The sequence below is a fragment of the Odontesthes bonariensis genome, chromosome 22 (assembly GCF_027942865.1).
Source record: "Odontesthes bonariensis isolate fOdoBon6 chromosome 22, fOdoBon6.hap1, whole genome shotgun sequence".
NCBI classification, from domain to species: Eukaryota; Metazoa; Chordata; class Actinopteri; order Atheriniformes; family Atherinopsidae; genus Odontesthes; species Odontesthes bonariensis.
Window position 1 is genome coordinate 24867030 of NC_134527.1, and position 26753 is coordinate 24893782.

Genomic DNA, 26753 nt, shown 5'->3' on the forward strand with positions numbered 1-26753 from the left:
CCCTTCAATGACTTTGCTACCTTTGGAATGCCATTTGAACATTCAGACCATAACTCCCGCTTAGTGTTCCCAGTCATCCCTCTTCCCCGGCTGTTCTGAGCCTACTTCCTTCCCCACAGCTGCTGGTCGGCCCAGCTCGTGCTAATAATAGGACAACAATACCCACCCCATGCCCGGACACACAGGGCTACACTATCACTTAAAAAAGAAAACACTAAACAGCTACAAATGATCTGTTTTTTAAGTGTTTTGACTCAAGTTCAGATCAACAGCAAAGTGGTTCTAATTTAAAAAAGTCAGAAATGTTTAATGACCATAAGTGTGTAATATGACTAGATTGCCTGACAAGCAACTTAAAAACAACTTTCTAAAGTGTTGACATTCAGCCCTTCTATATGTGGGAAACAGACTGCAGCATGTAAACACATGTTGGTGGTGGAATGATGATGAGGCTGCACACTCAAGTGAGCTACTATCTACGAGGACACTATAATCATGCAGAAGCTGATAAATGAAGACTACACACTGCTAAAGCAGTTAAACACTACCTTATGCTTTTGCCACAGAGCTGGAATGGAACTACTTCTCCCACACACACACATGAAAATACACAGGAGATGTCGTATTTATGTTGCAGCATTCTATCACTGAGTAAGATTTAAGCTGCACACACACACCAAAGGAAATTAGGTATTTATCATCACAAAGTTATTCCACTTGTAGAAGCACAGCTCAGAATCACGTTATAGCTCTTTGTGTCTCTGAGTCATACATTTCTTCAACAGCCCTTTCTTTTCCTTGTTCCTTTTGGAGACGTTTCCATTAAAGCATACTTTGTTCTACCTATACTTTGCGATTTTCTTTGACAGATTAGTATGACAATGTTCTTCCCCGGCATGTGATTAGCTTCCCTCCAAACCTCCTCCTCCTTCAACCCCCCTCCGCCATTCCACGAGAAAGCAATCCCAGAGAAAACCTCACAAAAGTTGCAATTAAAACTGACTTTGCCGTACAGAATTACTGCTGAGTGAAAGGCTAGGGGAAAAGAAAAAAGAAGTGGAGCTAACGCTCACCTCAGACTAGATCCCACTCCCGCTGAGAAAGCAGAAGGAAAATCATCTTTAATCCACAGAGCAAACTAATAGCAACAAGTAGTAACTCCAAAGTATTCTCCTCTCCTCTCTCACACGTCTGCTTCTTCACTGTTTCTCCTTCTGCTTTGCTCTCATTCAGGCTGCAGTAGCTGCAGTGGACTGGATAAGTGTACTTGTGGAGTGTGGATGTGTGTGTGTGTGTGTGTGTGTGTATGGTCTTGTGGACTCCTGCAGGGGTATTGACTCTTAGTAGGGTTGAGATCCTCCCCCTTCTCAAAATCACAGAGGGCGAGAAAAAAGCTCACACACACACACACACACACACACACACACACACACAAACAGAGAACAGAAGTGTGCACTCTTTGTCTTCTGCTGCTTTCTCTCACTTCCTTGCTCTGTTTCTTCAAATGTCTGCAAGTCTCAGCTCTACAGCCTCCAGAAGAAAGCAACTGAGAAATGTGTGCATGCTCATGCTTAGGGAATGCTGTCGTGCATCAGCGACTGGGTGTGGGAGGAGGAGAAGAAGGCGGATTTTAGAACTCAGAGAGCTGAATTCCTATGCCTCGCATCCAACCAATGAGAAGCTGTCCTGTGGCTGACCGAAAACCACGGGGCCAAGCCGGGGCTCACTACCAAACTCCAGCTTTAAAGCATTAGCTGAAGTTTGCTGGGCAAATTCCTTCTACATTGGTGATATGGATGATCCTTTCTCTTTTTAATCTTTGATAATCATTTGTAGTTGGCTTTCAGCTCTTCTTACTTATCATCTGAATACTGAGCTTTTGATAATTTGCATTCATGAAGACCTATTTTCCATTTAGTATAACTACTAGCAATAAATCTTTACTTGCAGATTTCAGGCACAAAAGCGCTATAAATGAGTTCCTACCACATCAAAAATACAGCTTGCAAGCTGTTTTTAATAAAAGACTTTGGGCACAAAATGCCAAAACTATCCAGGTACTCCGTAAAGTAGGAAAAGCATGTGTTAAGATGTTTCTTATCTTATCCCTCTCCCTCTCCTGCCAAAGAACAGTCTTCTCATGTTTCTGCTCCTGTCAGACATTTGTCAAGCAAGGCAAGTGACAGCAGATCGCCCCCCTGCTATTCACAGTGGTTTTCTTCTGGCTGTTTTACTCTCTTCCCTCACTCTTCTCACCACGTCTACTCACACATAACCATATGATGATCTCATTACTAAACTGTGATCATGCAACTGCATGATCACAGTGGCATGCTGTGATCATGCCACTAAGCTGGAAGCTATTCAAAAAATCTACAAGCGGTTGGATATCGTCAGTGTTTTAAGCAGCAATCTTTGTTTCAATAAACATATTTTCATGCAAAATTTGCTGAATGGCACTGAAAAATAAATCATAAGTTGTCTTGCTGATTTGAAGGAGTTTTCATATTTTTAGAAACAGATTAAGGCACTTAACTGAGTGACAATAAAATCTTTAAAAGAAGATACATAGCCAACTTCCTCTCTTAAAAGGCCAATGTGGCTGGTTTTATTTGTGTCTTCTTCCTCAAGGTTTGTTTTCTGCGAACTAATCACTGCACCGTCTACTCTGTTCATGCAGCCTTGTTGCCAAAAGAAAAATGTTGCCATTATATTTCATTACAACAAACAAAAGCCATGCATTTAAAATCGCAGTCTTTCAGCTGATGGAGCCTGGCATCAGTACCACCTGATCATTAACACATAGAAGGAACATTATGAGTTTGAAAGGCAATATTTTAGTCTAAAATGTTCCAATATGATTGTCTAAATGTTTGTGGCATTTTTATTTCATAATTGTTGTTATAATTCTGAATTGTTGAGTTGTTGCGTTACTTTACAAATCATTTTACATGTTAGCCATTAGCATGATAGCTGATGCTAGCACAATGTTAGCACAATGTTGTTTACATCTGTCACAATTGTCCTAACATCACTGTCATTCTCAGTTTCAAACAAAGATTTGAGACAAGGAACATGACTATCAGGGTTGAATTTAATAGAAGAAGAAAAGCGAAAACCCCCACAGTTTGATTGTAAGAGTAAGCTGGGCTGCAACTTCAGTGCAGGGTAGTTCATGGGATGCGATCCTGTTGCTCAGTTTAAGTTACTGTGAATCATATTGGTACAGTAGATCTTGTACAGTTAAAGTACTCTGTAGATGTTAAATAAAGTATTGCCAAATAAATGGTAGTGTGTCATTTATTTATTGTACTTTCTAGAGGCTTGACACAAAAGTACACACCAGAGTTTCACTGTTTAACTTTCTGTTGGTTGAAATTCAAATGTGTTTTTCTAAAACATGCCCCCCAAACTTGGCAAACACAGCCACAAGAGCCATAAAACTGAAGTGACCAAGCTGACTGGTATTTCAAAGGAAGTTTATCACTACTGTTGTGCGCATAGTCCCCATTAAGCTTACAGCAACACAGAAACGAGGCAGTTTGTGGTATTATTGAAGATGGGATATGTAGGTTAATCTATTATTTTCAAGCTTTTGTTGCTTCTTGGAGATCAAGCTATCTATAAAGTATAAAAAACTCAGTTAAGCATCTTGTTGAAATTAAATTTGTACTACACCAAAGCTAAGTGAAGAGAGTAAAAGGCTGAACATTGATCTTACGCTTTCAGTTGGTGCCTCACAAACACATTGATAGAATTTTGCTGCCACTTGGGGACACTCATTATTATGTGGAACAATCTGAGCTTGTGAGCTGCTCTCAGTTGGGATGGTGCTGTTGTTAGTCCTTTAGCTTTACTCTGCTGTGGATGTGCTTTGTAATTGTGTTAATGTTAAGAAAATGAAGAGGCTCCTGTGCAGTTGCTGTCTGAGCTTTACATCTGTGCTTCTTTGCTCTTTATGGTTTATCGTCATCCTCTTTATTACAAAACTGGCAGTTGTGGATCACTTCCAACTCTTGTCGGCTCGACCTAACTGTCAACTAATCAGCATCTGATCAATGGACAGTGTCACTCCAGTAGCCTATGCATTGTTAGCTTTTTGGAAGACCTTATGGCTATCCGTCTGCATTGAAAAGTGGCTGTCTACAGGGTCTGAGACCACCACAGATGGATACATTCATGAGGGCATAAAACAACTCTGACTTGACTCACTTAAGCATGTGATTCATGCCGTTTTTTTTCTTTTTTTTTTAAATGGTAGCCTTATGTTTCATAAACTATGTTTGAGAAACTGTCCCACCATTTTACATAAAGGTAGCACAGATGTTCACAGGTCATGGAAAAATATAACATTAAGCTAAGAGACAGCTAAGAGCTAGGCTGGTATCGTTGGTCATGTGACTTGAGTGCTGGGAAACTATAAACAAACAGGCGTGCTTCACTTCAGTTACACACTTCCTTTCTATTTGTGTCATCGAGAAGAATATGGAAATCATGGACAACCACAATCAGCATGGGAGCCTGCTCCATGTCCTACTGCTGGTAGTACGCTGTGCACAACAATAGGTGGCAAGGAGGCGCCAGATTCAACAAGCTTTTATAATGAGAACCCAGCCACTGCAGCAACGCAAGCCGTACGGAGCGTCGCTTTTGGGTTAGACCGGGAAGAAGCAGCGCATGGTGGGACAATTTCGTGGACCAAGTTGTTTTAATAAAGAATAAATAATAAAGCAAGGGTGGAATGCTCTCTCCGGGTCGGGAATTCAATTCAATTCAATTCATTTTTATTTATATAGCGCCAAATACAACAAATGTCATCTCAAGGCATTTAGATAGTAAGTACAATTCAAGCCAATTGGAATTCAATTAATTAATAATAATCATAATTCATAAAATAATCCAATTCGTTCATATAGAGCCAATTCAAAAACAATTTCCTAGCTAAGAAAACCAACAGATTGCACTGAAAACTTTTTGTTTTTCGGTCCATTCTCCCGGCCTGAGCGTGCCTGAGGCGACTGTGGAGAGAAACGACTCCCTTTTAACAGGAAGAAACCTCTGGCAGAACCAGACTCAGGAAGGGTGGCCATCCGCCTCCACCAGCTGGGGTTTGAGAAGACAGAAAGGGGGGGAGGGCCGCAGCGGCGGCGGCACTGTAATAGCCTGGCGACGCCATCCTACGTACTTCCGCCCAAAGATTTTGGCTCCGCACATAGTCTGGCCAAATCCCCCTACCTCGGTTCGCTCAGTGTTTTGCCAATCAGCAAACAGTTGCGAGTGGTGACGCAGAACTCACGCGCGGGGTCCATTGTAGTCCATATAATTGTAGTTCAACCGCAGCGGAAATAAACATGGCGACGGAAGAACGCTAGAAGCTATCCATGAAGTTGTCTCAACTCTGGAGAGCATTACACAATTAAAACGAGAGCAAGAGGAATGCCTCTTCAATATTGTTAGTGGCAAGGATGTCGAAGCTCTCCTTCCAACTGGCTTTGGGAAAAGTTTGATTTATCAAATGGTACCGGTATAATGAAAGCGGATGTGGGAAGCGTGATTCGCGAGCTAGAGCCTCGCGAGAGTAAGCATGAACCTCGGCGCATAACCAACGTCATTTCTAAACATTATGATTGGTTAAGGGAACTCCGTTACTCCAATGAATTTAAGTTGCTGGGTAAGGTCCCGCCCTCCATGGAAACGGATTCCTCTTGGGTTTTCCCAGACTGTTTGACAGAGTCAACAGTCGGCTTTCGCCCAGGCTAGCACTGTAACACCATTCAAAGGATATCTGTTGGAACAGGGAAACACGAGTTAATGACCACAATAATATCACATATACATAAAGAGAGTAAAGTGAGGAAAGGTGTGACAGATGAGGCCCCCCAGCAGTCTAGGCCTATAGCAGCTTAACTATGGGATGTTTCATGATTACCTGAGCCATCCCTATTCAAGGTAAACACAAGAAACTTGTACTAACGAAAAAAATCAATAATAAAATAAAGGACCAGACTCAGTGAGTAATTCCCTATACTCCCTATATAGATCTGCTCCTCACACCACAACAACCATCTTTTTACAGCCACAAGCTACCTCAGCCTCTCACCAACTGCACACCAGTCACAGCGGGGTGGGGATGCAAACCCTGGTTCGGGTAGGGGGAGAAATAAAAGAGGTAAGATAAGCGGGAATGGGATTCAAACCCTGGTTCGGGTAGGGGGTAATGAAAGTATAGAGGGTGCCAGAGGTGGAGGCAGAACAAGACACACTAGCAGATACACTATCAGATTCAACAGACCTAACTATAAGCTTTATAAAAAAGGAAAGTTTTAAGCCTGGTCTTAAAAGTGGAAAGGGTGTCTGCTTCCCGGACATTTACTGGCAGCTTATTCCACAATAGAGGGGCCTGATAACTGAAGGCTCTGCCTCCCATTCTACTTTTAGAAACTCTGGAAACCTCAAGTAAACCTGCAGTTTGGGAACGAAGTGCTCTGTTAGGAAAATATCTTACAATGAGATCTTTAAGATATGATGGAGCTCGGTCATTAAGAGCTTTATATGTAAGAAGAAGAATCTTAAATTCTATTCTGAATTTAACAGGGAGCCAATGAAGAGAAGCTAAAACTGGAGAAATATGATCTCTCCTGTTAGTTCTCATCAAAACTCTGGCTGCAGAGTGCATCATAGCACAGAAACTGCACTGCTGAAAGTTACCAATGATCTCCTCTTAGCCTCTGATAGCGGACTTGTGTCTGTGCTTGTCCTGTTGGATCTCAGTGCTGCATTTGATACGGTCGATCACAGTATCTTATTACACAGACTTGAACATGTTATTGGGATTAAAGGAACTGCATTAGGCTGGTTTAAGTCATATTTGTCTGATAGATTTCAGTTTGTTCTTGTAAATGAAGAATCTTCCTCACACACCAGAGTAAGTCATGGAGTTCCTCAGGGTTCTGTGCTTGGACCGATTCTTTTCACTTTATACATGCTTCCATTAGGTAACATTATTAGACAGCATGGCATGAATTTCCATTGCTATGCTGATGATACTCAGCTGTACTTATCTATAAAACCAGATGAACCCAATAGGTTGGTCAGACTACAAGCATGTCTTAAAGACATAAAGACCTGGATGACTCAGAACTGTCTGCTTCTAAATTCAGACAAAACTGAAGTCGTTATCTTTGGACCTGAGCGTTTCAGGGAGAAATTGTCTAGCTATATAGTTACTCTAGATGGTATTTCCTTGGCTTCTAGTTCTACAGTGAGGAACCTTGGAGTTATTTTTGACCAGAACTTATCATTTGACTCGCATATAAAACAGGTTTCTAGGACTGCCTTCTTTCATCTTCGTAATATTGTTAAAATCAGGAACATCTTGTCTCAGAGTGATGCAGAAAAACTAGTCCATGCATTTGTTACTTCAAGATTGGACTACTGTAATTCTTTATTATTGGGCTGTCCCACATATTCTCTGAAAAGCCTTCAGTTGATCCAAAATGCTGCAGCCAGAGTTTTGATGAGAACTAACAGGAGAGATCATATTTCTCCAGTTTTAGCTTCTCTTCATTGGCTCCCTGTTAAATTCAGAATAGAATTTAAGATTCTTCTCCTTACATATAAAGCTCTTAATGACCGAGCTCCATCATTTCTTAAAGATCTCATTGTAAGATATTTTCCAAACAGATCACTTCGTTCCGAAACTGCAGGTTTACTTGAGGTTCCCAGAGTTTCTAAAAGTAGAATGGGAGGCAGAGCCTTCAGTTATCAGGCCCCTCTCTTGTGGAATAAGCTGCCAGTAAATGTCCGGGATGCAGACACCCTTTCCACTTTTAAGACCAGGCTTAAAACTTTCCTTTTTTATAAAGCTCATAGTTAGGTCTGTTGAATCTGATAGTGTGTCTGCTAGTGTGTCTTGTTCTGCCTCCACCTCTGGCACCCTCTATACTTTCATTAACCCCTACCCGAACCAGGGTTTGAATCCCATTCCCGCTTATCTTACCTCTTTTATTTCTCCCCCTACCCGAACCAGGGTTTGCATCCCCACCCCGCTGTGACTGGTGTGCAGTTGGTGAGAGGCTGAGGTAGTTTGTGGCTGTAAAAAGATGGTTGTTGTGGTGTGAGGAGCAGATCTATATAGGGAGTATAGGGAATTACTCACTGAGTCTGGTCCTTTATTTATTTATTTTTTCGTTAGCACAAGTTTCTTGTGTTTACCTTGAATAGGGATGGCTCAGGTAATCCTGAAACATCCCATAGTTAAGCTGCTATAGGCCCAGCCTGCTGGGGGGACTCATCTGTCACACCTTTCCTCACTTTACTCTCTTTATGTATATGTGATATTATTGTGGTCATTAACTCGTGTTTCCCTGTTCCAACAGATATCCTTTGAATGGTGTTACAGTGCCGCCGCCGCCGCCGCGCCCCCCCCCCCCCCCCCCTCCCCTCCCCCCTCCCCTCCCCCCTCCCCCCCTTTCTGTCTTCTCAAACCCCAGCTGGTCGAGGCGGATGGCCACCCTTCCTGAGTCTGGTTCTTCTTGAGATGACATTTGTTGTATTTGGCGCTATATAAACTAGAAAGAGCTGTTCCTGCGAAACAGCTGTGAGAATGCATGAGCTGAATTACCTTAATAAAGAAAAATCTTAAAAAGCTAAAAGATTTGAACATTTTAAAATTTGAATGGTGTCTCTAGCTGAAAGTATGCAAAAGTAGTTAAGATTTGAAGGATTTGAAATGATCTGAAGAATTTGAAGATAAAATTAAGCTAGAAACAGTTGAAAATGCTGAAAGTATGCTTAAATAATTATAAAATAAAAAAATTATAAAACGTGGTCTGACATTATGGGGATTGAACCCGGGCCACCTGCACGAAAGGCTGGTAGTGTTACCATTAAGCCATCTCGTTGTGTTACACTTGAAGTGCATTTGACCTACTTAAAGACTACACAGAGAGACACAGAGCTAGCTGCTGCAGCCGCGGGACAAATCTGACTGTCTTCAAACACGTTTTGTGAGAAAAGTTGAATAGCTAGAAAGATAATTTTAACACCGTTAGAAGCAGAAGGCTTAGAGGAACTTAGCAAAGTACTTTTACATCTGTGGAGTGAACTATATTTAAATCGAAGCAGGTTGAACACACACAACATATATGGAGAGATGAGACGGCCGCCCGCCGATCGCGGGAGAGAAATGACACCGAACACTGACTTCAAATACATCTTGTGAGAAAAGTTGAGCAGCTAGAAAAATAATTTTAACACCATTAGAAGCAGAAGGCTTAGAGGAACTTAGCAAAGTACTTTTACATCTGTGGAGTCAACTATATTTAAATCGAAGCAGTTTGAAACACTTGAAGCTGATTCAAAAATGGCAGATTTCCTCAAAATTTGACAAGTTGTTCAAGCTTAAAGGCTCATAGTTCAAAATCTGTCCATGTGAGCTCTTTAAGAGTTACATTGGCTGAAAGAGGACAAGTTTTCCTACATTTTAAGGTATAATTTGTTTCTCTCAGTTAAACTGTATGAAAGTTACAGTAATTTGTTTGAAAAGTTGAAACTTATCAGCACTGCTGAATGTCTCACTCTAAAATCCAAGAAGGAACTTCATTTTCATATTTTTTAAACTGTCATATTTCAAAATTGGCTGAATATTTTTAAAAGATGAGACATTTTGTAATAGCTGAATGTCTTATGAACATTTTAAAATTTGAATGGTGTCTCTAGCTGATAGTACGCTGAACTAGTTACGATTTGAAAAGATTTTAAGGTTTTGAAGGATTTGAAAGGATTTCAAGATAAGGATTTGAAGAACTTAATTTTCATATTTTTTAAACTGTCATATTTCAAAATTGGCCGAATATTTTTAAAAGATGAGACATTTTGTAATAGCTGAATGTCTTATGAACATTTTAAAATTTGAATGGTGTCTCTAGCTGAAAGTATGCTGAACTAGTTAAGATTTGAAGGATTTGAAAGGATTTGAAAGGATTTGAAGATTTAACATTAGTTTCAATGGGAAAAAAGTTGAACAAAAAGCTTAATATCTTAAAAAGTTGAAAAGTTACAAACACCAAAAAATATTTCCCATCGAGAGCTGAAAGAGCTGAACATTTTGATACCAAATTTGTTGAAATAGCTGAAAGTATGCTGAAGTATTTGAATGCCGAAAAACGGCGGAAGAATATGGAATACGGAATAATAATAAAGAGAAACAGGAACTTAATAGTGAGAATGCTTCATGCATTCTCACAATAAAAATGAATTGAATTGAATAGAATGAGATCCTTCCCCAAGTGGAGGAGTTCAAGTATCTCGGGGTCTTGTTCACGAGTGAGGGACGAATGGAGCAGGAGATTGACAGACGGATTGGTGCGGCATCTGCAGTGATGCGCGGGCTCTGCACCGGCCCGTCGTGGTGAAGAAGGAGCTGAGCCAGAAGGCGAAGCTCTCGATTTACCGGTCAATCTATGTTGGATAAAAAAGCATAATAAATAATAAAGTAAGGGCGATCATGTGATGTGATGGCTGATTAGTCATGTGACTAGCGAATCAGCCGATCCCCGTTTGTGTGTAAATGTAAATAGTTTGCAAGACGCCGACACGAAGAAATGGTGAAATGAATTAATGTAAACAGAGCCATAGTCTGGGCACAATGGCCTTCAAACTGCATGACACTAAAGGCTCGTGTATACTTCGCAGCAGTGTGTCGCAGTGAGCTTGTCGCAGACACGACGCAGTTATTTTTGATTTATGCCTACTTTTGAAGCGCTGTCTGCGCTATGTTAATCCCACGCCACAACTCAAGAGGGACAATCACGAACGAGCTAGGATTGTGGGTGTTACGGTTATGGAGGTCATTCAACAACAATGGCGACTGGACGAATGCGCACTTTGATTGAGATGCAGCTGATCGATCTAGAAATAGAAGAAATATTGCTACTACTGGAGCTGGCAGAGAGGTGAAAGAATCGTCACGGTTAGCACGGTTAGCGTCACCATTAGCCGGTTAGCAAACCGGAAGTACGCATAGTGTAGAGCGGATGTAGAGTTGACCAATCAGAGGCCTCTTTTCTCTCCTCCCTGCGGCGATGTCTGCGGCACTGTCTGCGGTGAGTTACAATTTGGGGAGGTGCACCAGAGTGTCTGCGTAAGGGGCGGGGGCATGTCTGCGTTAACTGCAACACACACGCAGACGACCTGGTTTCCGACAATAAATCAGCCTTAATGGTTTCCAGTTTAGTCGAAACTCCTGTCAGCTGTTTGTTTTGTGATTTACAACAAGTCAATTTAAGTTTAGTACATGGTGGCCTGGAAAAACAGTGTTGAAGACAACATTTGGCAAAAGTATAATCCCAACAAAAAACTCCAATAGGCAACTCTTCCACACCTCTTCTTTTTATCTTTCTCTTTGTTTGTCTCCCTTTCTGTCGCTCTAATCCCTCATCCACTGTCACTGTTGATTGTCCACAGTTGTTTTGTGTCTAAGAATGTGTAAAAAGTTAAAGGAAAGAAGGGTGACAAGTGTTGCTAGTTGAGTCTATGCATACATGTTTTTAATGGCTTGTGAAAGACAGGGTCTAGGGTATATAATCTGCAACAAGACGAGTTTTTTTCAAACAGCACAAAAAAGGGGAGACTTTATTGCTGAGAGAGAATTGACGACAGCAACAGAATAGAAAGGCAAGGTGGAGAAAACAGTGAGCAGAGTAACAGTAGCATCTATAAGAAAATCAGTGTGGCAAAAACACGACACAAGTCTTCTATTCAGTGTCTGAGAATTACACCTACTCCACTCTATTGAGTGCTTGGATTACAAAGACATTTAAAATGTCTGAGCTCAGGTCCAACTTCATGCATATGCAAAATGACACTATGCTTCTCAGAAAGCTGAGTCAGCAAAAAATTATCATATAAAACAGTGGGCTCACATTAATTCACAGTGTCAACCATACGGCAATTTCCTTGTAATGAGTAGAGGATAGAACCAGCATTTCAACCACGGGACTGTCAGGAATGCCAACATCTGCCATTTTAGAGACAAAGGTACTTGTGTGCGGCGCGTGGGGTCAGGCTGCTACCATGCTTACCATGCCAGTAAGTGCATTTTGCGGAAGGATTCCAGGGGGAATTAAACTCATAAAAAGCCAAAAACTGGAGCATCATGTTGACTAGCGGTCAACTCACAAGGCCTCAGTTTCAGGGCTTTAATCAAATTTCCTCTTTCACTATATTTTCTGACACTTTTTATTTGCAACCATGTAATAAAGGAGAATCACAAACTCACAATTACAGCATTTTGCAGACATTCTCACTATACATGAAATCAATCTTGTGCTTGTCATTTAATACCAACCTCCTTCATATCAGCCACTGATGATTTTACTTTAACAGATCCCAGACAACATAACTGAACAGATTGGCTCTTCCAGTGAAACCATCTATGCAGCATGAGAGTTCTCTTAAAGAGCAGAGCCTTTCTTTAACTTTATTATCTTTTGCTTTAAATGGTAAATTCTGCATCTAAAATCTGCACATAGAATGTCTTAATTTTTAATATGACTAAAAACAAAGATAAAATGATTAAGATGTACTTAATTCCCTCTTTTAGATGCACAAGGTCCACTTTGTGTGATCTGAGTAACTTTCTGTTCAATTATATGTAACTTCTAAGCTCTAGGTTGGTGTAATTTCTACAACGGGAACTGTCATGAAACGAAATCTGTTGATTTCTTTTATTTATTTGTTTATTTTTCTATGTACTCACATGTGTGTGGAGGCACATGGAGGCCTCTCCTGGTTGATAGGCTGGATTGCAGATGGTGTGATCAGGCCACAGACCCAGGTGTTCCCAGTATAAAAGCACAATCGACTCAGGAAATGAGTGGACTGTTTAGAGAGAGTCTCTGTTCTCCTTTTCACTTCTTGACCTAAACTTAGTTACTGAGGTGTTGTGTGGTTAGAAAGAAACAAAAACTATGTTTATACTTATACACACATGCAAGCACCCCTGATTAGCAACCTGATTAATTCAATGACACCGATTTTGGAGATTATTTCAGTGAGGCTAATCTAATCATAAAATGCTTAAATCTGTACAGAAATGACAAAAACTGTACTCTGGAGCAGTGGAAAAAGATCATGAAGAAATTAGTCCAGATGTGCCCTGTTCCAGAGTGATAGGCACATCAGAGTAAGAAGAGCAGGAGATTAAGAGTGCACCCATCATGCTTTGTGTCTACTGTACAAACCTGAGGAGACAGCTTGATAGTTCAGTCTGATATAGGTTCAACCATGTTATTTGGCCAAAAATTGAGGTCACCTGAATGCCTGGATATAATGAACAACCAGGTTTTTCCATCAATAATATTTTCTTTTATTATTTTATTCAAACAGTGCCAGAATTAATCGTGCACTAATCGGTAACAGTGGTTCGAGGTGCATGAGATATGATTTTAAAACATACACCCGCCACTTCAGAGTTCAGACCTAAACCCCATGACAAATCAAGATATTATGAAGAACACTTTAGGCAGCAGTCCACCTCTCCACCATGAATACGAGATCTTAGCAAAAAATCAATGCAACTTTAGGAAATGTTGTGACAAACGCAACAAAATGATGCCAAATGGTGAAAGCACATTGTAACAAAAGTCAAACAGGGTTCAACAAAATATCCCCTTTTTTTGCCTGGCAGTGTACTTTGCCTTCATCACAGAAATACATATTCCCAGGATGTCAGAACTTTCAGAACATATTGATACTGAAATAAATAAGTAATTTTGTTAGCAACCAAGTTGAAATACTGCATTGCTACACAGCTGTTCGAGGGTTATCCTCATATTCTTATTTCTGGAGTTATACTTCTGGATGAAAGGTCAGGTTCTCTTAGAGCAGAGAACTCATTTTCCTTTCATTTTAAAACTTTGCTCTTTGTTTCAATAATTCTACTTTGGCTGAGTGGTTAACTTGATGTTTTTCTGTGGTTTCATCAACTCAGAATGTATATATATATATAACTGCTTTACCCAGACTTTAAAGTTTCACATGTGAGAATTTGACAAAAACTACAAACCAAAAAGAATGGGGTGGACATTTTGGAAGTTCACTGTATAGTTAGGTGTAATTTTAAAATACAAACAAAAAGTCATAACATCAATATACTTTACATCAAACATCTAAAGCTTATGTTGTTGCTTCCCTTAAGCTTTAATTTTAGGCTCCAATAACTGCATTTTTTCCAAACAGCGGTGGCACTGAGAGAAACACAAAGAGAGATCTGTGACTCAGCAAGCCACATAAAACAGTGAAGACGGAAAACCAAAACACTGACTGAATCTGTTTATCTTTTGGTTCAAGCATCCTACTTATTAGAATTTTATTAGAAGGGGAAGGCCTACACTCAGATTAGCTTAACAGATAGCTTTCACATCACATAGTCAATATTTTTTATTTCTCTATTCTCAGCTAATTCCTTGACCTTTCTCCACCTTTCTGTTGCACTCTGTTTAGAGCATAAATAGGCCATTGTTAAAAGATTTAATTTATTTTTTACTTTTTTGCAGCAAAGTGTGCTTTTATCTAGTTGGTATCATAAAGCAAACCAGTGTAATGCTGGGCAGGATTACAAAGTTCTGAGGTGTCTTCCCCCAGACACAGTTTAAGCCCAGGAATGCACGTAACAAAGGTTAGTGTATTTCAAAATGAGTCAGAGTCACTTAGTTTTAAGATTCACACACTCCATCAGCAGAATGTTTGCACGGGCACCCCTGCTTACAAACCATGGTAACAAGCTCAACATCTACAGATACATACAGCAGTGGCATTGCCTATATTTGAACATGTGCATTCGGTTGCCACACTATTGACTTTTTTTTTAAATTTGTTTCTTTTTACACTCTTCAATCCAATGTTTTTCTGTGCCTTTTCCCCTCACTGTTGACTGACAGTCTCCCATCAGGGAGGCTTTCTGACAAATGGGCCAAATGGAGACGTGCCACTGTTTCTGCTGGCCACAAGTCAGTTCTCTGAGTTTATTGCTTAGCTCTGCCTTTACAGTGTTATTTATATCCTCCATCACCAGACTAGTTTTAAGTGTTTAATGAACTTTTCATGCGTCATCTCCTGAGTGAAGCTCACAGCAGTGGATCTTTCAGTCAGCACTTTGCTCACATGTTCAGCTGTAGCTTGGGAAACAGAGTGATCGTGCTTCAATCAGAAGATTGCTGGTTAAATCTACAACTTTTTCAGTTTACATGTCAAAGTGTCTTTGGGCATCATACTAAACCCCACAATGCCCCCAGTCTGTTCCCGACTTGTAAATACCTTTGAATAAAAGTGTCGGCAAAATGAAGGTAATGTAATGTTTAAAGAAATGCAGCCATACCCATAAAGTATTCTAACTTTCACAATTGCAAAAAAAAATCCAAAATAGAGTTGCAAATTGAAAGCCAAGAGAGGCAGCAATTTTGGGCTGTTAGCATAAAGTCTGCACTGCTCTGAACGTTACTAGCTGGTCAAGCACCATGTTTGTCAAAATTACAAGTTCTACCTGGTTCAAATTATGCTTCTTATATTCAGGAATGAGTCTTAATTTCACATTACTTACACAGAACTGCTCCTAAATTAGAGAAAATAAGTAAATAAGAAATTCTGTTTTCTGGGCCCATGTCCCAGATTTATACACACCGATGACACAACCATTCAAAAATATTCAGAGCCAGACAAAAATACCATCAAACACGCTAATTTTTTATTAATAAAAACAAGCAACAAGACCGTTTTTTTCATCATCCACTCTGTTATGTGGCAGCATACATGTTCAGCATAGTTAGTGAAATTAAAGGAGAGCACATCCTCTCTAAAAGTTTTTTATTTATTTATTTTTTAATCCACATGGCTTGCCCCTTTGCCTTACAGAGCAACATATGTGCTGCCACCTTTTTCTGATTTGGCAAGCTATGTCTTGTTATGCAGGCGTATATTACACGTCCTGGTCAGCAGTTAGAAGTGGTCATTGTGGCCTGTTTATGTGCTATTTTGTTTACCCAGATGCTGGTGACCTCAAGAAACTAAGTCGGGAGCATCTCATTGCTGCTGGTTGTTCACATTATTTTGATGTCTGTGTAAGACTCCTAACATGTTCAAACACCAAACATCTAAATGGTAACTTGTAGAGGTGCACCGAAATGAAAATTTGTGTCCGAAACCGAAACCGAATAATAATTAATCACTTGGCCGAATACCGAAACCGAAACCGAATATTACAGTTCAGTTAAGTTATCAAAAGTTAGATTGTTCACCATTTTTAAATATTGCTTAAATCTACGCCTTACAATAAATGTTTAGACATGTTTTTCAAAGAAAATAAATGTTTATTTGAAATCTTCAAAAGTTATTACTAATAACTATAACTAATAACTAGAGATAAGTTTCATTAATTCCCATTTTCAATTCATTCTGGGTTTTTTTTCATTCATTTCATACAACAAAAAATACAACATATTATAAAAGCGTTCCAACACAAAAATGTAAAAACATGCAATATAAAAAATTATCTGAGTGTCCTTTTTGGCACAAAGTCTAGGTAGCCTGTTCCTTCAGGAACAGTGGCGGCATTTTTTGTAGTTTGTGTGTTTTGCCTTTAAGTGATATTTTAGACTGAAACTACTACGGTGAGAAGACAATTCAACTTGGCTGTAAATGCAGGAGTTTTTATTTTTAATTTATTTTGAAATACATGCTTTTACGTGGAAACAAGTAAAACAGGAAGTAGCGTCGGTTAGCTCCGAGAGCTTCACACAGAGACAGGGGAGCACCTGTAGCGTGATGTTAGCTGCTAGTTTATCTTTATTTTATTACTCCACGCTTCATGGTGTTTCCTGTAACTGTGTGACTGTGATGCAGAGGAGAAGTGTAAGTTAAAGAATCCTAGTTCTGACCGTGAAGATTGCCCCTGGGGAATGACTCTGCCGTTGGTTGAGAAGCAGCTAAAGTGGCCAGTATTACTTTGATTATTTATTGGTACCAGCGACAATGCTAAGAATGCTATTTCTTTAATGATTACAACAACTAATGTTGTATTTTATTTTGTTTACTTGAACATTTAATTATACGGTGTTGATGTGGCGTTAATAAACATCTGTGAAAAGAACCGGAGTCTCGCATTGAATCAATGGCCGGCATATTGGCAGAGTTTACAGATGACTTTGGTTCTGTCGACTCCGCTGTCTGGAAGTGGATGATTTTGCGTCACCACTATTCGGCCTCCGATTCGGCCACTCATTTGGCTTTCGGCCGAAAGCTGAATGTGTTTTTTTTGCGTTTTCGGCCGAATATTTTCGGTTGCCGAATATTCGGTGCACCTCTAGTAACTTGTTTTGTTGGGTCTGAAGACAGTCCGAAGTGGCCTGGGACAGTCTGAAGACGGTTAGGATCAGTAAAAATTTGTTGCCTATAGAAAAACAAAATCAATATGGCTGAGATTTAACTCAGAGGGTGTTTTGAACTGAGCTTTGTCTAAGGAATCCATAGTGTTGATTGTGAATATTTTGCTCATGTTCCAACTATCCATCAAGTTTCATGAGAGTCAGAAAGGTATTTTTTGCGTAATCCTTTTTTACGAGAGAAACAGGAAGCAGAGGGCAGAGAGGGCTTTGCATGCAGCAAAGGGCTGTCCGAAGTGGGACTTGAACTGGGGCCAGCTGCAGCGAGGACTATAGCACATTGGGCACCTGCTCAACCCACTACTCCACGGACAACCCCATTTTTTGTGTAATCCTGCTCACTGGAAAATAGAACAAGGCAATAATGAACAAGATGAGGGGAGAGAGGGCAAATGTTTTATTTGTTTGGTGTTTTTGTACCAAAAAGACTGAACACACACTAACGAAAGTCACACTAAGGAGACTAAGCAGTACACAACTGTAACTTAGTAAAGAGAAATAAAACCAAACACCACTATTGCTTTAGACCCATCTGTATTTTCTTTGGTATTCCTCAACTTCCAAAAAAATGTTTTAAATAGGGCAGGGCAAGTTAACTCGTTATTATCGTGTTAACTCGTTAATTATTTAATGCCGATAAATATTTTATTGCGCATTAACGCAGGTTTTATTTTCTTATTTAGAAAAAAAATAATTAAAATATTTTTTTGGGGGGGCTTCTGTGCCTTTAATGGATAGGAAAGTTCAGAGAGACAGGAAGCAGGGGGCAGAGAGAGGGGGAATGACATGCAGCACAGGGTCGTCCGATGTGGAACTCGAACCGAGGCCAGCAGCAGCGAAGACTATAGCCTTTTCTACTTGGGGCGCCTGCTCAACCCACTACGCCACTGACCACCCTTATTTTATTATTTATTTTATTATTGTACAAGTCTGTTGCTCACAGGCTTTTATTTAGTAAAAGTCTGTTGCTGTCTGCTGCAGAACCGGAAAAGAAAGTAATTGGCAGATCCACCAAACATGGAGAAGGGTACAGAACTTTTACTCGGCCATTTTCAATTTAAAGTTCTTCCAGACGGCGGAGTCGACAGAACCAAAGTCATCTGTAAACACTGCCAAGTTGAATTGTCTTATCACCGTAATAGTTCCAGCCTACAACATCACTTAAAGGCAAAACACACCATTGATACCAGCAAGTCATTCAAGGAAACAGACAGTGGAGCAAGGCTTGATGCTGATGTTAAAAGTGTGTTTGCACAACTAATTTTATGCCAGTTTTATTCATATGGCAGTACATTTAAAATAAAACCAAATGCTAAAAGCTATACTCTACTTTTGAATTCATTTTTGGATTTTGCATACAAATGCGATTAATCACGATTAATCAGGAAAATCATGTCATTAATTAGATTAAAAATTTTAATCGTTGCCCAGCCCTAGTCAATGGCGTTGTTATTATATTGGCAGTAATTTAATTCTTATTCAGGCAATCAGAAACTAACCAATAATCTATGCGAGACATTGAAGTGCAAGTCCTGTTATTCCATGTATAAAGTTTAGTGTCATCGCCGTTGATTTCAATGGAGTTGCTCGCCTGGCGCATTGGCCGAAAAAGTTTCTGACTTCCGGGTTTACTTCCGTGTTAGGCGTCCTGTGAACAGTTTACAGGCATCTCTTTTACTATTGCGGTCTATTGGAAAAATGCTTTTTGGGCCTCAGGGGATTTTTTTGTTGCAATACCACGAGTGGCCACTGGGAAAAATCGGCGTGCCGGCTGAGAGGCGGCGCCGTATCCACTTATAATACAACCGTGAATAGTACGCGTTCATTCATTTTGAGTAGTGCACGACAACGTGCCACGCGGCTTGAAAAGGCCAGACGGAAACATGTCATTTTGACGTCACACGCCGTGCGCGACGCGTCAACTATAGATCTAGCTTAACTGTCTGTCATCCTGCTTTTTTCACTAGTATAAATCCAATCTCATATTGGATGAGCTTTATCTCTTCTTCCTCACCTCCACCCATAGCTTTGTGCTGGGTCTTTTGCATCTTTATTTGTAATGGTGACAGTGTTTTTTTAACTCTTTTTTTTTTTTTTTTTATGGCTACTGTGTTTTTATTTAGTTGCTGTTTACATTCTAAACTATAGTAACAATAATCTAAGTGGAAATATAACAAAAAAGAGGACGCTAATCTAACATGTGAATGCTTTATAACATTGTCATCCCATGTCCATTTGTTTTCAACTGCTTTGGAGTTGAAGAAGAAATGAAAGTTGCTTAGCGTTGTGGTTACGAGTGCGCTGGGAATGCGCCGACTATGCAAGGCCCCTCAACGCTGGCTCTAAATTAACACCAGCCAACTGGCCAAATGCTGGTGAAAATTCAGTTTGGCTGGTAGAAAATAAAACTTACTAGCCACTTCGACCCATTAGTGAGTGTGTGTTTGGCTAGAAAGATTAATATTCACTAGCCATTTTGGCTGGAAGTGTAAAGAAAAAAAGTTAATTCAGAGCCCTGCTGGGGACTGCTATGTTACGATCTAAACTGAAGTAACGGACAATCTAAGTGAAATGTTAACAAAAAGAGGATGCACAAATAACAAGTGAACGTTTTAAAACATTGTCATCCCATGTCAATTTGTTTTTTGCGATGTATATCGCTTGATTTGATTGTGAATTTGAGAGCGATCAAACGCTCATTTTTATTTAATAGCCTACATAATATTTCTACTAGGCCTATATACATGAATATATAATGTATATTAAGAACATATGTTGTTTATAATTAATACAATAAATATGTTATGGTTAATAAAATCTAAATAAAATGAATGTTTTTCATTAACATATAGTAACTATATTATTATAGTTGGTATTTATTTGTTTTTTCAACAATAGTTGTTCAATTTTCAATAAATCGTGTGAAGTTTACAAGTGTTGTACCTCCTCTTACTAGTATGTTTTTTTGTATGCCAATTAAGGATAATACGATAGCATATCAGCGCTAAATATCGTCATCGGCTTTAGAAAAACCCATATCGGTCGGTCTCTAGTCAGAAGAACATGCTTTTAAGGTTCAAAACTTCACTAGTGTTGCTTTATAACTTTTTAGCCTGTTTCAATGTATTCCTGCTTTCACAAAATGTGAATGTTATGGTATAAAAAAGACCTTACATTGCAAAGACTTCCCATCCAAAAGGACAGCAGGCAGAAATACTGAATCACCCACCACCAGGAGGAAGGTGGTTCGACTCTGGCTTCCCCTGGCTCCATGTCAAAGTGTCCTTGGGCAAGGACACTTGCAAGGACACTAAACGCCACGTTGCCAACCGATGCATCCATCGGTATGTGTGTGAATGATTAGAAAGCACGTAGTGTGTATAGAGACGTGCTGTATGAGTGTGTGTGAATGGGTGAATGTGGTATGTAGTGTTCAAAGTGCTTTGAGTGGTCAGCTAGACTAGAAAAGCGCTATAGTACAGTCCATTTGTCATTTACCATCACTCATTAAAAAGAGGAGCATCTAGCAAAGATTTAAACAGATTTTTTATCAAGAGTTCTTGGACAGTCGATAGTTGTTTACAAGGTTTCCACTTGAATTGAGACTTACACAGACAGCATGCGCAGTTATAAATATTTGGGCTCAGAGGGATCCAAAAGACCCTCAAAGATGGGTACAGATGATAACATTTACATCACACCCCCTCATGGCCTTTCCAATTGCCTTTAACCCCTAATCTCAAACCTAATTCTATGGAATTTTGAAATGGCCTCTTTTAAGGAGTTGGGTGAGCCAGGATGAACTCAAACTTAGAAAAACAGTTATCTAGGAAAAAGATTTAAAATCTGCTTTAACAAAGAAGTATGCACAGACACACAAATCCTTGCACAACCTATAGTCCTTGACACACAAAGATGTTTACAGATGGAAACAGGACAGACTAAACATCACATTTTCATCAGTCTCTAAACCCTTTAAACAACACTTTTCTACTCAAGGCTGCAACATCACATAGTGAAGGATGTCCCTCATTTACCAAAATGAACTGGCCATGAGGCTTGGTGAAAAACTACATTACAACTTCTACCCCAACAGCTCAGTAACAAATTGTACACACTATACCACTCAGCTCAAGTCTGGCACATGACAACACAAGTAAGAAATATTTTATCAAAAGCTGAACATTGTTCTTAACAAAACCCTGCAGCACTCTCAACCATAAGACCACAGTCTCATCTGAATAATATCTGGAAATGTTAAAAGCATCGCAAGAAGCCCTAATTCACTGCAAAAGAAGGAAATAAAAGGAAAAGTCCCTTGATTTTCACAAAAGTGCTTCAAGGAATCCCAGTTGGTTTAATCCCTTTGCTGAATGCAAGTTCTATCTTATGCAAGTTAAAACACACGCTCACACTTAAATCGTCCCTCTGTTTTCTCTCCTGGTACTCGAGCAAGCATTCAACCTTTCTCATCTAGGACAAAAACACGAAGGCCTATTTACATGTCAATGAGGGGCATGGGACTTTTTCTGTATGTACCTTTTTTCTTTCCCTAAGACCTCTCTCATCTCTGTGTGCTTCTATAAGATAGCATTATTGATGTAATCACTTTCATGCCAAATAAAGAGATGAGTGCTCAGAAAGAGATTTTTACTGTGGGGGTTTCATTTAATTTTGAAGTACCTACCTTGGGTGGGTAAGAGGCTAACAGGTAACAGCAGATTTCTTGCTGTTGTAGAGTAAATCAGCTACTTTGAACAAAGTCAACAAACAGCGGTTATCATGCCATTTACGGCAGGAAAAAAACTCCAAAATTCTACCAAAGGCAGCTTCTAAGATTATTAGGTGTTGTGATATTCCTCTTTGGACAGGTGTATTATTTTTTTAATGGTTACAGACTGATTTTTTTATTCGAATGTGGTACAGACATTAGAAGATTCCCTGGGTTTGAACAGGTTTTTGAACAAAGAAAAAGTTACAGTCCAACTGTTGACTGTTTGAAACCGTTAAAGACATTCTGCTGCTTCTAAAATTCTCTGTGGGGGTGAACATTGTCACCATGGCATTACACACATAGTCTTAAGCCCTATTCGGACAGGACTAGTTTAATGGGGGGACCTGGGGTAAAGTAATAATAACCTGGAAATCTAGTCCCGTCTGAACGCGCCATGTCAGTAAAGATAGCGGAGTATGTCGGTAAACTTTGCCGAGAATTCTACCTCCTGTGAAACGGTCCGGAGTATCTACCATAGGTAATACTAATCCCGTGCGAATGCGACCTTCGGTAATAAGTACGGAATATGTCGTCACATCCTTTTAAAGAGAGAAACAATTAGGTGTGTCTGTTTGCAAACATGGAGATTCTGGATGAAGCGCTGCTTGCAAGCACGCATGTAAGCCTTCCGATGATGGCGTATTCCAAACCCATACGGCGAAAAATGAAGAGGCGCAAGAGATTAACCACCAGAGGCATGAAGCTTCTACTTGTTTTAGGTAATGTAGCCTATGTGCCTAGTAACTATTATGACGGTCCTGATAATGGACAAAATAACCGGCTATTTCCTAAAGGATAATAATAACCTTTTCTATTTTTTTTTACTTAAGCTGAAGCTTTATGCCCTGCCTCTCCGACGGCTGCTGTAATTCCCAGAGACACTTGTTGTGCGTAACCAACAACTCCTCCCATGTTAGATGAATATTACAGGGATGTCTTGTCCCGTCTGAATTGGTCATTTCTTCTACCTGGCGTCGTCTGGTTTACCAACATTACCATACATTCCCCCCATTGAACTAGTCCCGTCCGAATAGGGCTTTAAAGTTACTTGAAAAATGCACGGTGGTGTAGTGTTTAGCACCGTCGCCTTACAGCGAGAGGATTCCAGGTTCAACTCCTGGCTGGGGCCTTTCTGTGTGGAGATTTCTGTTCTCCCTGTGCATGCGTGGGTTCTCTCCAGGTACTCTGGCTTCCTCCCACTGTCCAAAATCATGCATGTTAGGTTAATTGGTGTCTCTAAAATTGTCCCTGTGAGTGTGGTTGTTTGTCTCCTTTGTCTCTGTGTGACCCTGTGATGGACTGGTGACCAGTGCAGGGTGCACCCCACGTCTTGCCCAATGACTGCTGGGATAGGCTCCAGCCCCCCCGCGGCCCAACCAACGGATTAAGCGGGTATAGAAAATGGATGGATGCATGTGAATTATGGAGTATGTGCAGAGAGCAAAGGTCCGTTTCACAAAGCAGGTTTAGTGAAAACTCTGAGTTTATTAACCCTGAAATGAGGGAAACTGAGTTTTCTGTTTCACAAAGGGAGGTAACTCAAACCAGAGAAAGAGGCCTGTTTCTAGCACGTTTCACAAATAGTGTCAGTAGGGGTGGTGAGGTAGGATGCGGATGCAGACTTTTCAAAAAGAAAACTTGATTTATATTCACAAAAAAGGTTTTAACAGATAGCCGGATATAAAAAAAAACGAGGCTGTGAAAACAAAACATGACTGTGACAAAAAAACAAAAGACTTGACTTGGCATGAAAATACTTAGCTTGACTGTGACAAGGACCATGGATGATGGAGTAAGGATCTGACAGAGAACATGGAAAGACCTGGAGACTAAATCCTGTGGAGGGTGATTAGTGATTGAGTGCAGCTGATGGGGAAAACACAGGTGAGGGAAGTGAGGCTGATGGCAGGGCAGGAGAAAGAAAGTGGCATGGCAAGGCAGAACTAAAATGACAACCTGAACCTAAAACTTAAAACAAAGACATGGTAAAAACTAAGAACTAAACACAAACTAAAAACATGGCAAGAACCCACAGACTTGACAAATAGAGGTAACTTAAAGGGGAACTCCGGGGCATTTGAAGCGCGTTTCCATTGCTAGAGGTTGTCAAATACTGATAGTAGGACACAGAGAGGTGCAAATCTGCGCTCCCTGTGTGGAGATAGCGCTGTTCGGACACCCTGTCATGCGAGGCTAATACGTGGTGGCTAAGGGGCAAGAGCTAACCCTTCCACGTAAAACAACAACTTTCACACTGCAGAAACGTCACACCACTTTATAAACCATCCGACAATAAAGTCACAAGCCTTACCATCAAAACCATATGGATGGTTCTCACATTACTGGCATGGGGACCTTACAAAACAACTTTATAAACAGCATGTAACTCACCGGGTAGTTGTAGGCTCGCGCATGTGAAAGCCCAAAAGAGTCGATGGACGATAATCCCATATACAAAACAATTATCTTCTCTAGAAAAACTGCGTTCAAGTATTTAAAACATTACAACAATACATGCCCAGTAATATTGTTGTAATGTTTTAAATACTTGAACGCAGTTTTTCTAGAGAAGATAATTGTTTTGTTTATGAGATTATCGTCCATCGACTCTTTTGGGCTTTCACATGCGCGAGCCTACCAACAAGAGGTAAGTGACATGCTGTTTATAAAGTTGTTTTGTAACGTCCCCATGCCAGTAATGTGAGAACCATGCATATGGTTTTGATGTTAAGGCTTGTGACTTTATTGTCGGATGGTTTATAAAGTGGTGTGACGTTTCTGCAGTGTGAAAGTTGTTGTTTTACGTGGAAGGGTTAGCTCTTGCCCCTTAGCCACCACGTATTAGCCTCGCATGACAGGGTGTCCGAACAGCGCTATCTCCACACAGGGAGCGCAGATTTGCACCTCTCTGTGTCCTACTATCAGTATTTGACAACCTCTAGCAATGGAAACGCGCTTCAAATGCCCCGGAGTTCCCCTTTAAGCTCTCGGTCAGTAACCGTAGTAACACTCTATGAACCAAACCTGGTTGGGACCAGGTTTTATTCAATGAACCTCGAGTATCTCTCTGTCTCCGCCCTCTTTCAGCCACACACGCCATTTGATTTCCTCATTCATTCAGTCAGCAGAGCGAGTTTTGGTGTAGCCTAGTTCTTCTACTTCTTGAAGTCCATTAGGCACAGTAGGAGGCGACTTTTTTCACAAATATGGCATGCCCTTTTGACAACGATCCCGTGGATGAAGGTGCAGCATTATTGCGCAGAGAATTAAATATTCGTCAGGAGATGGTTATCAGACTGCACATTGATGTTTTTTTGGGGGGTCTTTTTTATGCCTTTAATGTTAGGACAGTTGGAGAGAGACATGCAGCAAAGGTCCGCTCGGTGCGGGACTCGAATCGGGGCCAGCTGCAGCGAGGACCTCTGTACATGGGGCAGCTGCTTAACCCACTACGCCACCAACTGCCCCGCGCAAAGATGTTTTAGCATTTCCACATAATTATCTTTTTGAGCGGCACCATCAGTGCATTTGTTGGGACAAAAGAAAAAAAGACAAAAAAAGATAAATAGAAATGAAAAATAAAGACAAATACAGATTTGTATGAATAGGCTTAAAAAAGATATATGTAGGCCTATTATATTTTATAAAGGCACTTGTGTCTTGGGGGTGGACTCCCTCCAGGTATTCCCTCAGCCACTGGCCTTCCAATATTCTGGTTTAGGGCCAGCTCCTAAACCTCTGTTCGAGGTGGCGGTGCTGGGCCACCACCCGTTTTACGGGCATCTGCCTTCTTTCTGTTGGCTCAGTAGAAGTCTGTGTTAGTTTAAATAGGCTTAATTGTTGAACAGAACATGATATAGATGAGAAGATATTTATGTGTGTGAAAACAGCATGTTGGGGATAAAACAACAGCACAGTGAAATATCCACTTAATATTTACTTTACAGTGTAAAACATGATCAAAATGAGGTACCTCCATGCCAAAGTCTCACCTGTTTGGACAATGTTTTTATATTTCATCTTAAACTGCTGCCAAGTGCGCTTCTCCCCCGTGGGAATGCACCTAAATTAAATAAATGAATAAGCTACCATTCAAGCAGTTTTCCCCTGTAATGTTATTGTGATTGCAAAGGACTACATTTAAACTTACACTTTTGTAGCTGGGGCGGTGTTGCACTTCTTTCTAAAAATGTGTTGAAACTCCCCGTATGAGCGTATTAAGAAAAACATAGCCCCTCCTCTTCCCCGTTGCCACGGTGACTCGTCGAATCGGGGCTCCATTGATGCTGGCTTTTTAAAGTTGTGGTGCACGTGCTCAAGGTGAAACTACTCAGAGTTGACTAAACTCACTCAAATCAGCATTTCTGGAATAGAAAACTCAGTTTTCTGTCTCAGAGTAGATCAACTCAGAGATCAGGAATAGACTCAGAGTTTGTTGAACCTGCTTTTTGAAACGGACCCCAGAACCAGTACATGCAGGAGAAATTTGACTCCTAACTTTATCATCATTAGTCAAACTTTAAGAGGTGTGTGCCAGGTGT

The 26753-nt window shown here is 40.3% G+C and overlaps 1 protein-coding gene across 6 annotated transcripts in view; it reads right to left on the reverse strand.

Moving 5' to 3' along the window:
- LOC142373170 (disabled homolog 2-interacting protein-like) overlaps positions 1-26753 on the reverse strand; it is a 179708-nt gene that overhangs the window by 137597 nt on the left and 15358 nt on the right. Inside the window, exon 1 of one of the 6 annotated variants that reach the window (XM_075456285.1) lies at positions 1074-1314. The exons of the other annotated variants lie outside the window; for them this stretch is intronic. The gene's annotated coding sequence lies outside the window, so the exon portion shown is untranslated. Of the gene's footprint in view, positions 1-1073; positions 1315-26753 lie in introns of those variants that run through there. 6 annotated transcript variants of the gene reach the window in all.